Genomic DNA, 13,305 nt, shown 5'->3' with positions numbered 1-13,305 from the left:
CGCCGTTAATCTCGCTCGCTCAAGGCACAAATATCGATATCCGATGTCTTATAACGGACTATCCCTCTTTCTCACACACACAAACATACATACATACATATATACAAACTCGGGGCAAAGATTCGAGTCCGAACTTATCGGACACCCGATGGGCACGACCGGGTTCCGAAATAATTGCCCGCAGTGAAATATAAATGATACCAAGATTATGGAGCGACGAAGTAGGATGGGGAGGGAAAAAGGGCATAAGGGGGTATGAGGGAGATAAGGGGGAGGTTAGGGGGTTTGGTAGGGAGGTTGGTGGAGGCACGTCGTTGGCTCGTGTTGCTCTTCTTCATCGTACGCGCCGTGTCTTCTTTTTCGTACTATGGTGTGCGTGTTTTAAACCATATAAGTGTACAAGTGTAAGTGTATAAACGTGTATGTGTGTGTGTCGACGAGCGGCTACTTGGTACGCGAGACGTACGCGCACGTAATTGCGTGCCCGTCCTGAAATTATTCATCTCCCCGACCACGGTTCTGATCCCAGGCGCAGCACCGCAGCGCGCTTCGACCGGACCGGCACCGGCCGAGCCACCAGCGGTATGATAATGCATAGAAGTGCCAGTCATTATACCTATATGCGGCCAGTGTATCCAGCACCCATCCTCTTTTCTTTCTCTTTCTCTTTCTTTCTTTCTTTCCTTTTCTTTCTTTCTCTTTCTACTTACTCGGTACGTAGATTACACCACCGCCTTCCTTCTTCTTTCTCTTCTTTCTCTTCTTCCTCTACTTCTTCTTCTTCTTCTTCTTCTTCTTCTTTTTCTTTTTCTTGTCCTTCTCTTTCTCTTTCTATCCCTTTTCTCTCCTTTCAACTTAAACCCCTCTCCCCGCCTTCTTCTTCTTCTGCTGCTGCACGTCGCCGATACCTTTCTACGTGTGTATTGTATGCGAACATCGGTCTCGTACTACACGCGCTCACATGTTACCTCGCATACGTGCGTGTGCAACGCATGCCGTGCGTAAGGACTACTCGCCAAAGCACTTACATTAGACGTCGGTCTTTCGCGTTCCTTCGACGGAAATCTCCTCGCGAAGAAGATTCTCTACGTTCCTCTAATATGAGCGTATGAGAAATCAACATTTTGCGGGGGATAAGGAAAATCTTTCGAGATGTTGGTTGATGGGGGGAAATGTGTGATAGAGGGGGTATCATATTCGTTGAATATTTTCTACCCTGAGAGGTTTACAAGTATCTTTCTTTTCGAGTTTAATCGCTTTGAGTACTTTTTTTTCTTTCTGTTTTTTTTCTTTTTATTTGATCCTTCGTGCCATTAAAATTCGATTAGGATAATATCATGGTAAATTGCATCTGAAACAATGTTGGACATTTTCCATCCTGTCGTTTTTATTTTTCAACTAATTTATCTTGATATTTTCTTCGTGTCGCATTTCGCAAAGTGTCAAAAATTAAAATGAAATATCTTCAGTAAGTGCGAGGAAACATTTTAGCCGTGCTGTTTTTTACGATACGCAAGGAATAATTTAAATTCGTGCTGCTGCCAATCTCGGTGAAGAACTGCATCGTGTCTTAATCTTTACTTTTTTTCCTTTTTATTTTTCTTAATTTTTTTTGTTCCCCCAGGTAAGAAAGAAAAGACACGCAACAACGTTAAGCTTACTAAAATTATAATGAAACACCTTCATGATGGGAGGGACTTCATTATATTCCCGGGAAAGTGATAGAGCATTCTAAGAAAACGATCGAAAAGATCGAAAAGAAAAATAAATCTTGGAGAGTATGTACGGAGTAAGATGATGCGCCGGAAGCTGCTAGATTCAACGCCATTTCTTTCATTTTCTTTCTCCGTCTATCCCAACTATCCCTTTTGATGCCGGGTCGCTTTGTTTCTATAGAGAGGGGCTCACCGAAGATAATGAACACAATTACGGCTAAGGTTTTTGTTCTAGAAATTACACAGTAGTGTGCGGATGCATGTCCGTTCGTGCTTGATTGCTATGCCCGTCGTCCACTCTGGACGATAGTCTCTACGCAGTAGAAACGCGTAGTATGAACGTAGGTGCCTACTTACGTACACACAATAAACACATCTCCGAGTACATATATATACATATATATGTAAGAAGATATATAATAGATAGAGCTGTTTCTCTCACACTTTCATGGAAAACGTCAAGAAGAGAGCGATAGAGAGTATTTCGCGAATGAGACCGTGTGTGTGTGTGTATGTATATAAGTATATAAGTGTGAGGAGCATGTATGCGAGAGAGGGTTTGCTGCGAACGTAGGTAGGTTCGTGTGAGGAAAGAGAGGGAAAAGATGGGTCGCAAGGTGGTGGGAAGAGTGGAGCACGAAGGAGGATGAGGATGAGAAGGAACAGAGAAAGAAGGAGAAGGGACGAAGGGAGGAGGAGGAGGAAGAGGGAGCCAGGGACACGGAGTAAGCTCTAATTGCATTCAATAAAGCAAATAATAGCAAGCTCATTAGAGCAGAGAGAGGAGCTGGCGAGTTGACCGCGCAGCTCGTATGCCAACCTGCCTACGCTCGTACGAAGAAAGAAGAGGAGGAGGAGGAGGAGATGGTAGTGGCGCGGCAGAGAAGAGAGAACGTGCAAGAGGATGAGATGTTGGAGTAGGAGGAAAAGGAGGAGGAGGAGGAGGAGAAAACCGGGCAGAAACCGGCGGTCGTGGCTCGTCGTTTGGTCGCGAGAAGCACAGCCCAATGTCATTTATTGTCCCTGGTGAACGCGCCGTTTGCCAGAGCAAGCGCACCCCTCTCTTTCTTTCTTCCTTTCTTTCTTTCTTTATCTTTCTTTCTCTTTCTCTCTCTTTTTTCCAGCTCCCTCCTATACCTGCTTCATATGAATGGGCGATCGCCATGCAACCATTGCGTCCTTCGTTAGGTATTTATCCCCCGTTTATTATCATTTGGCCGTAACCACGTATGCGTATTAAATGTACACTTTTCTTCTTCTTCTTCTTCTTCTTTACTTCTTCTTCTTCTTTTTCTCTCCTCTATCCTCACTTCACCTAGCCACGCAATTTCACTTCTTTACCTCCTCCTCTTCTTCATAGTATATTCTCACCAGGAGAGGAAACGCACCGTGCGGAATCGATGAGTAACGTTTTCGCAGTAAGAGTATACACCACTGTGAGTGGTATCACCGACTCCCTGGGAACCGCTAGATATACTCACGATTATTATTTTATTCGATACGTTGCTCTTGGTACATTGTAGAAAATAATATAAAATTTCTATGCATTTTATTATTTTCTTTCTCTCATATGAATTTGAAAAACAACCGATGATATAAGTGTATTCATCCGAAGAAATAATTTTTGATCAAAGGAATTTGTGATGAAAAAAATATGCGTTAATACGATTACAGCGATTTAAATGAAAAATCTATGAAATTTCCATTTAAATTGTTATTCTCTTTTTTTCGTCTTTACGACATAGAATTAATTTTATTTTTGTATCACTGGGTGAAGGGGGAGGGATTGAATAAAAAAAATCAAGAAGTACGATCGCGAGATAACAAACACGTTGGAACAATTTATCGATCCGGCTCGTTCGATCGTAAAGATCTTTCCTACTCCTCCTCTTCTTCCTCCTCAGTCTCTTCCTCCTCCTCGTCGTCGTCGTTTTCCTCTTCTTCTTCTCCGAAAGATGGACGCGTACACCGTGAAGAATCTGGAATCGTGGAGGGTGAAACAAGTGTCTCGACGCGCCGGCCATATAAATCAGTTCCGGCAGCGCGCAAATGAATTTACCTCTCGAGAAATTCTTCTCTTCTCCTCTTTTCTCTTCCCTCTTTTCTCCTCTTTATGGTGTGCATCTACCTCTCCTCTTTTCTTTCTCTATCTATCTCTTCGTTCGTTCGTTCTTCTTCTTTTTCTTCTTCTCTCGCGTTGAGAGAACGCGGACACAACACAACACCTGAACCGGATCCTATTTCAGCTTAACAGGGAGTGTACATCGACGAACGCGGTTGTCGACGTCGTTCAGGGACACGAACAATGAGCCATAGACAGAAAAGCTCGTTCGAATCGAAGGTGGCCTTCGTTTAAGAAGAAGAAGAAAGAAAGAAAGAGAACGAGAGAGAGAGAGAGAGAGAGAGAGAGAATGAGAATGAGAATCGAGACGAAGGAGAAAGAAGAAACCGGCCGCCCCCGACGAGTAAACGACGCTAAGAATGGGGATTCGGCTTAATGTATTCCGCGGATGCGCGCTCATTATTCAGCGATAATTAATTGACGGCTATAAATAAGCAGCGAGTCCAGGTACCGCGCAAATAAATGGTTCGCGCGAAACGAAATGGTAATGGTGACTTTGACGGACCGTTTAAACTGGAATAAAGCGGGATAAGTCGTTCCTCCCGCAGGCCCTTCGAGAAGGGCCTCTCTTTCTCTCTCCTTTTCCTTTGCTCATCGTCCTTTAACCGATATAACTCACCTGCCGTTGGTGGTGGTTGTGTGGTACGTACCTACGCTCCCGTCTACACGGGATACTTCTCTCTCTTTCTTTCTTTCTTTCTTTATTTCTCTTTTTCCATACCTTTCCTTTCTTTATTTTCTTTTCTTCTGTTCCTCCGGCAACCCAGATATTTACTCCTTGACCGCTCTCTTAAAACTTAACCAACTTCTCGCGGTTCCCTTTCCTCATTCGTCTTTTCACGCAAGTTTCGTTTGTCACTCGACCAACCCGGCTCGTTTTACACCTTTAAGTCTTATTTATACTTTTTCTCTTTTCTCTTCCTGACGACAAGACCAATCGTTGCTGATTTCGATCAAGAATTATCTATTAATCAATCTTTCTTTCCCTTTTTAACCCTCATCCCCTTAAACTTCATCGAACGATTTTATTTTTATCGGCTTATTAATCATTGTCTCATATACTAAACCTTTTCTTATCTTATATTATATATATTAATATTAAACAAATATAAACGGATGGGATTAATTGTATTCTTTCGAAAGATTCAATCGTAAGATAGACAATTGAATGTTGATGATTTAACGTTAGGTAGATTTCGAACGATGACAGTATAGTTTCGATCTTTCTCTTTATTCTTCTTCAACGTTCAGGTTCACCATTCATTCTTGGGCAGTTAGCTATTAATTTTCCTCATAACAATGATTAATCGTAGACCCCTCGAGGAAATCGAGATTCGAAAGTTGGATATCGTTTCATATAGGATACGCATTTGCCAGTCCGTTAAGTACATGCTCTCTTATCATTTTTATCTTTTCCTTTAAACAATTATATACATTTGTAATATAATTCTGTTCAGTAGATCATGGTAATAACAGCAATTCTTTTTAACAATTGAATATATTTGCAAATGACGAATGTACTCGGTAAGAAGAAGAAGAAGAAGAAGAAGAAGAAGAAGAAGAAGAAGAAGAAGAAGAAGAAGAAGAAGAAGAAGAAGAAGAAGAAGAAGAAGAAGAAGAATAAGCCGTTGGTGTGTCGCGTGATGCACCTGCTAGAGAGTTGTGTTTATTTATTTTGTTCTTTTTTGTATTTTTGTATTTTTTATTTTCAAATAAGAAGTGCCAACTGAGAAAAACGGAAATACGAGCTCTTCGAGTTAATCGATTTGTACAACGAACTACGACGGTTGGATAGAAATAAAGAAAAATGAAAAGAAAAGTTGTAAGAAAAGAAAAAGGAAAAAAATTAAATAACGAATCCTCGTCGTAGGTAGAGGATATCGAGATGACTAGAAGGAGGTAAAGGAAGGTAAGTGAGTGAATGAGGAGGAAGAGGGGTATTCGTTATAGGCACGCATCGCGTAACTTTGATCGTCCAGTTCCAGAGAGATCGCAGCATGTGGATGAGAGTGGCACCATCCATCCGTAAAATGCACGTCTTGCACGCGAGATAACGTCGTTCGAGCGTGTATCGGTGTCGTGTCCTTTTCTATATCTCTTTCTCTCTCTTTAATCCTCTCTGCAAAGTGATAGCCAACATGAATGGAAAGCTAGCAACTATGTTGTACGTCCTGTGACCATCACGAGTGTGAGAAACCTTTTTACGTTTCTTTTTTTTCCCCTCTATCAAAGTAAATCCATACGACATTTCGTTGACTTTAATTATCATTGACATTTAACAATAAAATCGCGTAAGCATTTTTTATAAAAAATAATATGTTATTGTTAGAACCATTTGACGTACAAGTAGAAATTAAATTTAATATTATTTGAACACTTAACAATTATTTAAATAAACTTAGAAATAAAGCGTAATATTTAGATTGTTTATATATAATTGATATAAATAAAATATGTGTGAATACTCTTTTAAAATAATAATTATAATACTTATAATAAATTATAGAAAACAATTACATATATCTTAAACCATTTCTATATAAGCTATAAGGGTGTTTTAAGATAAGAAAAAAATTAATTGTACAAATATTATAATTACGGCGATCAAAAGTTAAAAGAAAAAAAAAAAAGAAAGGGAGAGGGTAACTTCGAGAAGAAAAATAATAAAGATCGACAAAATATGCGTGTCGATGAGTCTTTGGTAAAATCGTAACCGGTGATTCTTCTGGACTCTTGGAACGAATAACAGAGCGGACTTACAGGACGAGTGCAACAAAGTTCGATTCGAGAACCGTAATTGGAGCTACGACGATTGCTGTTTCGCACGCGCATGCACGCACACGCGCTAGTTCGCCTAAGGAAAATTATAGACCCCTTAGGGAGTTAGTGAGTTTCTTCGTAGAGTTTATATCAAACAATCTCTATCTCACTTTATTCTATCTCTTTCTTATTTTCTTTTTCTTGTTCATTCTTTCCTAAAGTCTACATCAAACACACATTTGCTAGAAGATCTATTTCTCTTTCTCTCTTTCTCTTCTTCATTTCTCTTTTCTATCTTGGTTCTAAAAGGATACAAAATATTTCTGTTGCACGATATAAATCTGAAATAATCAATACTTGCTACCAACTCGCTCCAATTAACGCGCTTCGGCTTCTGAATTAATACTGTTCGCGCCTACGCTTTACTACTCTTCAAGAATAATATCTTTTAACGATCGTTATGGAAGGAACGCGTTTACTTCTTCAAACAACATACTATATTCTATACATGTATAATACGTACCGTACGTGTATTAGAAGTAGTCATCATCTATTTTCTCGTGGAGTATATTATATTGAACTACTTTATTCGTTTCTCATCGTAGAGAGAGAGAGTCCTATGAATATTCAAGATATTCTTATCGTCCTTTTTTTACCACCTATCCCATACAGTAGGTATTTAAAAAGCGAACGAATGAACCTATGTACCTTTTTATATAAAAGACTACTACGATGGCGGCGGCATCGTTAAGGGAGAGAAAAGAAATTGGCAAATGTTAGAGTAGAATAATAGCGATTATAGTCGTGAGTTAATCGGAAATATGCTGAAAGTAATAGAAAGAATTTAGTATCTTTCGTTTAGTTGTATCTTTTAGGAAGATCACTAAGGACGCATAGTGGAATTCGGCCCACTAATGATCTTTTCGCTGATCGACATTGTTATGGGTTTTGCCGATCGTTAAAGGGTTGTCTCTCGTTTTTGATATTAGTTGTGATGGTAGTTGTGTTTTTTTGAATCCAAAAAGCTCGTGCTCGTTTAAATAGCCGCCACCGTGAAAGAAACGAAGAAAAAAAGAGAAAAAGAGATACATAGTTAAAAAGAAGAGAGAAAGAGAGAGAGAGAGAAACTATCAACTGGGTTTCATTGGCGCGGTTACTTATCTCTCAAGGGACTTGAAAATCCGGTCGCATTAAGATATCTATCGGAACAACGGATGTTAGTCATTAAACTTTAAATTTTATTTAGTCTTGTTGAATACCGCGAAGTATCTCGCGAAATGAAGAAGAAGAAGAAGAAGAAGAAGAGTTGCGTAAAAAAAAAAAATGGGCAAATACGACGCGTGGTCTATCCTTTCAAAAAAAAAAAAAAAACAAAAGAAAAAAGGGCAGAAGAACGTATATATACGTGCATGAGTTGAAATATAATATAGTGTTTCGTATAGTCTTTACTGTTCCTACGCCGCTTAGTCAACCTAACGGAGTCTCGATTCTTCACGGTATATGCGATTGTTATTCTTCGACGTGTAATTATTATTATTTACGCTCGCTTCGTAAAGACGTTTCATCTTCTTTTTTTATCTCTCTTTCTCTTTCTCTCGGCGGGCCCTAGGACTAGCACACCGTTTAGAATTGCTAATGCTCGTACATCTTCTCCGCGTCCAGTGTCGATAGGTAGTACGGGAACTCATTATCCGGCGGAATGAGTAATTAGACGTAGAAAGGATGCTGAATTGCCTCGTCGATTTCGAGATAGGATAAGACAAGTACCGTTTGAAAATTTAACGTGATTTAATAGAATATCAATTGTAAACTCCTCTTCATTTCTCTTGCTAATGCTATTTTTCTTCCTATTTTTTTTTCTCAATCTTTTTTATCTACTTTATTCTCTTCTTTTACATAAAAGTAAAATGTTGAATATTGTCAAATATGATTATACCAATTTTTAATAAGAGCAACAACAAAATATCTTCGATTACTACTTATGTTTTCAATCTCTTTGATACAAAAATCGAAGTAAGTTTCTTCAAGAAACAACGATGGTCAAAGTTCAAACAAAATATCTTTGATTACTATTGTACTTATGTTCTTTTTCTCTTTATTGTTTTTTTTTTTTTTTTATACTAAAATCAAAGTAAATTTCTTCAAGAAACAACGACGGTCAAAGTTCAAATCGAACGTGTCTCCGTTCTCGCTCCAATATTATTACGAGAATGATTGTTAACTGGTTATCTCAGCGTTGGTGAAGGTGGACGATTTGAACGGAGAGTTACGACGACGTGGCTCGTTACGCATGCATAGGTGGAAACATAAAACATCGAGAATTGTGTGAGTGTTCACAAGAAATAAAAAGAGAGAGAAAGAGAGATAGAGTCCTTCTCTTACGAGTCATTTTGTATTGGTAATTCGTAACGAAGTATACACACGCATAAGTCCATTCATGTATAATTTAAAGAATAGCCTTAATTATCGCGAGCACGCACGCACTTTAAAAAAAAGAGAGAGATAGATAGAACAAGCCAACGACAACAAGTTTCTAGAAAGAAAAATGTAAGTTATTTCAAAGCAATCGAATATAATTCAACTTTTGGTTCATCCCCTTTTGTTTAGCTTTTACAATGGTTAATTTAAAAAATAATGCTACCGACTCGCGCACGTTCGCATTATTTTGAAGCATTATGTAAAACGTATACTTAAACTCCGTAACGTAAGAATTATTTTACAAAAGGAAAAGAAGGCATATTAACAATAAAAACGAAAATTCTGACGACCAAGTTGCTAACACGTGTTTAGACTTTGGGACTTTTTCTTTCGTGCTTTATTTCTTCATACGCATGAAATCCTTTTCAAAGATCAATTGCGAAGACTTTTGGTCTACTATTAGCACCACCATTAAATACGTTTTAACGTATATAATAAAGCCTCTCTCTCTCTCTCTCTCTTTCTCTCACACTCTCCTATTCTTATATGAAATCCTAAATTCTATTCACGCGTTCTCCTTTCGAAGTGTTACTTATTCTCGAATTATCTGCGCTTTCTAATCTCGATTAGCGAGGTCGAGGTTAGAATTTTCGAAGAATTCATGGAATTCTGCGTGTCGGAGTAGATTTCTTGTTCGTAGTACCGCTAAAGATTAGTTGATAGAGATAAACTACGAGTTAAGGTTATGACAAATCTATTATACACATTTCTATATTTATATATATACAGTAAATATTAAGCAAAAATATTTTTCATTATAAAATTCGTAATATAAAGGAAGAATGATCAAAATCTTAGAATCTTCTTACAATAATAATATAAAAAGAATTCTTAAAAATGTCATTACAAGAATTGTTAATAAAATATTTAGAAAATATTTGTATAAATATTTCAAACTATTCATGAAAATTCCACGAGTGTCGATCACTCGTCCGAATAATTCTTACGTTGCAAAATCCTGTTAAAGGTATGAGTAAAATCACATAAAAAAATAGAGAGAAAGAATATATAAAAGATGGAAGGAAGGAAGGAAGGAAGGTGGAACGTGGTTTAGCGAGAGGTAAGAAGCACCTTCCGGGCAAAATACGGCGCCCGGGATATGATATCGATGCAAGTTGTGCGCTAGGACGGGGCTCGTCGTTACTCGCACTGATTTAGTTGAAGGCTACGAATTTACGGATCCACCCTTTTTTTCTTTTTTTTTTTGAGGCTCTCGCACCCGGACGCGGGTTCGCTTTTGCGCTTGAGCTCGCTCGCGCGCTCGCGCGAACACAGAGTCTACCATACCCGAGCCCTTTCTCGTTAGCCGCCTACATTATATTACCCATCGTGGTCCATACATCATTCTCTCCTTATGTAAGTATCTATAACAGCCGGTGAAACATTTGCAGCTCTCGCCCGTTCTCTACGAGTATCGCGACTTATTCTCTTTCTCTTATTCTTACTTTATTTCTATCCGTCTGTCTATCTTTCTTTCTCTTTCTGTTTATTTTTCGCGTGGGTCGTGCGGTTTGGCCGCACGAACCGTGCCGCACAAATGATCTACTGCGTCTGAGAAACAATGCAACACGGACGATCAACCATTCTTACCTGTATAAAGAGAGAAAGACACACCATAGAGAAATAAAAAAAAGAGAAAGAGAATGAGAAGTAACCAAGAGTAACTGAGCTTTTCTTTAACAAGTTGTATCTTAGCTAGTCGTTCAATACCACCGGATTTCCGGCTTTTCTATACTATTCTTCTTAGTACAATGATAGTTTTGCTTGCAATCTTTCGATCGATTAAATATCCTTTAATTACGTTCGTTTATAATATTATATACGAACGAAGTCCTTTTGACTCTTACTTAGAATTCTTTTTTTTTCTCGTTAATCTCCGGTTTACGTTGTGGTAAGCATAGAAACATCAAAATGTTTTTTTATTTGTTTTAAGTTGTTTTACAAAACGACAAACATGTCCTCTTTTACTTTTTATGCATGTATGTATGTATGCACGTTGAGAAGTATAAGTATGTTATTCACATGTGAGAATATGGAAGTCGTTAAACGTATAAATTCAAGTCTTTATTGTTTTAGATAAAATTGCACCCGTACGTTATGAGTGGGATAAGTAAAGGGTTAAAATAAATTCTTACGCCTAATGCGGACGACGATCTTTTTCTTCTTCTCCTTCCCTTCTTCTTCTTCTTTTTCTTTTCCAACTTTATTTTTCTCTGTTTCTCTTATTCGCAAAACGCTTATTCGCCGGATGCTCGCGGCTTCGGTTAAAACGTATCACCGAGCTCGTTTGCCGTTGGACCAAACATTTACAGCCGTATAAGCTTACTCGACATATTGTTGGGCGCAGCCCGATCTTATCTGCATCCTGACTGTCGTGAATCGCAAGATCTTTCTCGTTTGATCCCGAAGCTCCCTCTCGAAAGTGTAATTATTCCTCGAGAAGTTTACAATAACTGCGCGCCTTGCAACCAAAAGGAAGAGAGAGAGTGAGAGAGAAGGAAACCTCGAAAGAAGAAACGTTCTACTATCAACTTCTCCTCTTCTTACCATTCTTTAAAACTTACGTTCTTCGTTTATTCTTCTACCGGTTATTTTCTCTCATTTCTAAAAGCATTTCACCATGAGAAATATAACGATGACTACAAAATTCATAATTGGAATATTTTTCCTTACGTTCAGTCCCATCTTTCGCGTGTCATTATCAAGTAAAATAATTTCATACGTACATGCATACATACGTACAGTCGTATGAATAAACATAACGTCACGATTGTATCTTGAAAAATAATTTAAACCATAAGTCTTGTTAAAATATAATAAAAAAAGACAAAAAATCGAAACATCATTTCCAAGAAGATTTATATATACTTTAAAACTAAACGAACTAACAAGTTCTTTTGATCGGTGTTGTAACGTGACTCGTTGGACATGGGGAATTCGTTCGTTCGAAGATGCCGGATTGTTAGAACGAAAGCGCATTATCCTACACATTGAGTTTAAAAACATTAAGAAAAACTTTTAGTTGAAACGAACGAAACGGTTATCGCCGTAGTCGTATGCAGATGCGCGGCTGCATTGTTGCATGCTAGCCCGATGTTATCTCCACCCCTTGACGTTGTCGTGGATCGTAAGACACCGGAGGAGTCTCCAGAGCCCCGTAAGAGCAAAACATTGTGGATAGAGAGACGAAGAGATCGAAGAAATCCACAGTCTCGTGAAATATACGTTCGCGTTTCTCTCTTTCTCTTTCTCTCATTCTCTCTGTCGTTCGATCGTTCTTACCTGATTATCTCGGCGCTGCTGTCGCTCAGACGGTAATTGTCCCTACCTGAGAGCAGCCGAACGAGCTCGATACTTAATGAGACGTACGATCGCTCCCAATTTGGTATATTCAACGTCCCTCACCCTTATACCGAACAAACCTCAGGCGAGTAAATCTTCTGTAAATCTACGTCAACGTGTATCGTCCCGCTATTATGTCCTGCCAAGCGCTGGAAAACGTTCTCAAGTACTAAAATCGTGTACCATCGTCAACGAGACGACTCCCGTTGCTTTCCTATACTTCCATCTAACATGTTCTCTGTTACTACTACTATCACTAATGCTACTACTATTAATCTTATTCGTGAATTCGTTTTCTCTGTCTATCTAATGATCTTATTCGAAACGAAACTATTTTATGACACGTAAATAGTTAACCGTCTTTATAAACGAAAGATACCAAAGAACGTTTCCGATCGATTGCAGTTATCCTTTTCCCTTTTCACTACTACTACTACTACGATATATACCTATATTTTAAACGAGTGTCTAACGAAACGTTTCGGATTCCTTTACGTCAAGGTTTACTACTACTACTCTCATTTAAATCGAACTTCGAAACGTTCTCGCTTGTATAATATAGGCCTCCCAACACCCTCGTCACGAATACCATCGATCTCTTCCTCGCATTTCGTTGGAATCGGCGGCAAATATATCAGAAGTTTCGTTGCAGGAATTGAAAAAGGGAACGAGGGGCATGGGCAGGGGGTTGAGGGGGTTGAAGAAGAGCTGTTACTGTTACTGTTACTGCAACGCGATAAATATTTCCTCGGCAACTTTCCGAAGGGATACCTGGAGAGAAATGTTAGTGCTGCTGTTGCTGTTGCTGTTACTGCTGCTGTTATCCCGCTTTTAACGGTCTCTCGGATTCGTGACGAGCTCACGCGTTATCTCATTACGCGATTCCAA

The 13,305-nt window shown here is 38.7% G+C and overlaps 1 protein-coding gene across 2 annotated transcripts in view; it reads left to right on the top strand.

Moving 5' to 3' along the window:
• The first annotated feature begins 309 nt into the window (after positions 1-309).
• Positions 310-13,305, top strand: part of Sox102F (transcription factor Sox102F) — a 313,951-nt gene continuing 300,955 nt past the window's right edge. For both annotated transcript variants that reach the window (XM_089172878.1, XM_089172867.1), the window contains exon 1: positions 310-582. The gene's annotated coding sequence lies outside the window, so the exon portion shown is untranslated. The remainder of the gene's footprint in view (positions 583-13,305) is intronic.

Source organism: Polistes dominula, unplaced genomic scaffold, assembly GCF_049000335.1.
Source record: "Polistes dominula isolate Pdom_NZ unplaced genomic scaffold, Pdom_raw_medaka contig_28, whole genome shotgun sequence".
Classification (NCBI taxonomy): domain Eukaryota; kingdom Metazoa; phylum Arthropoda; class Insecta; order Hymenoptera; family Vespidae; genus Polistes; species Polistes dominula.
Note: the sequence above shows the minus strand (reverse complement) of the source record. Positions and strands in the feature narration are given on the sequence as shown.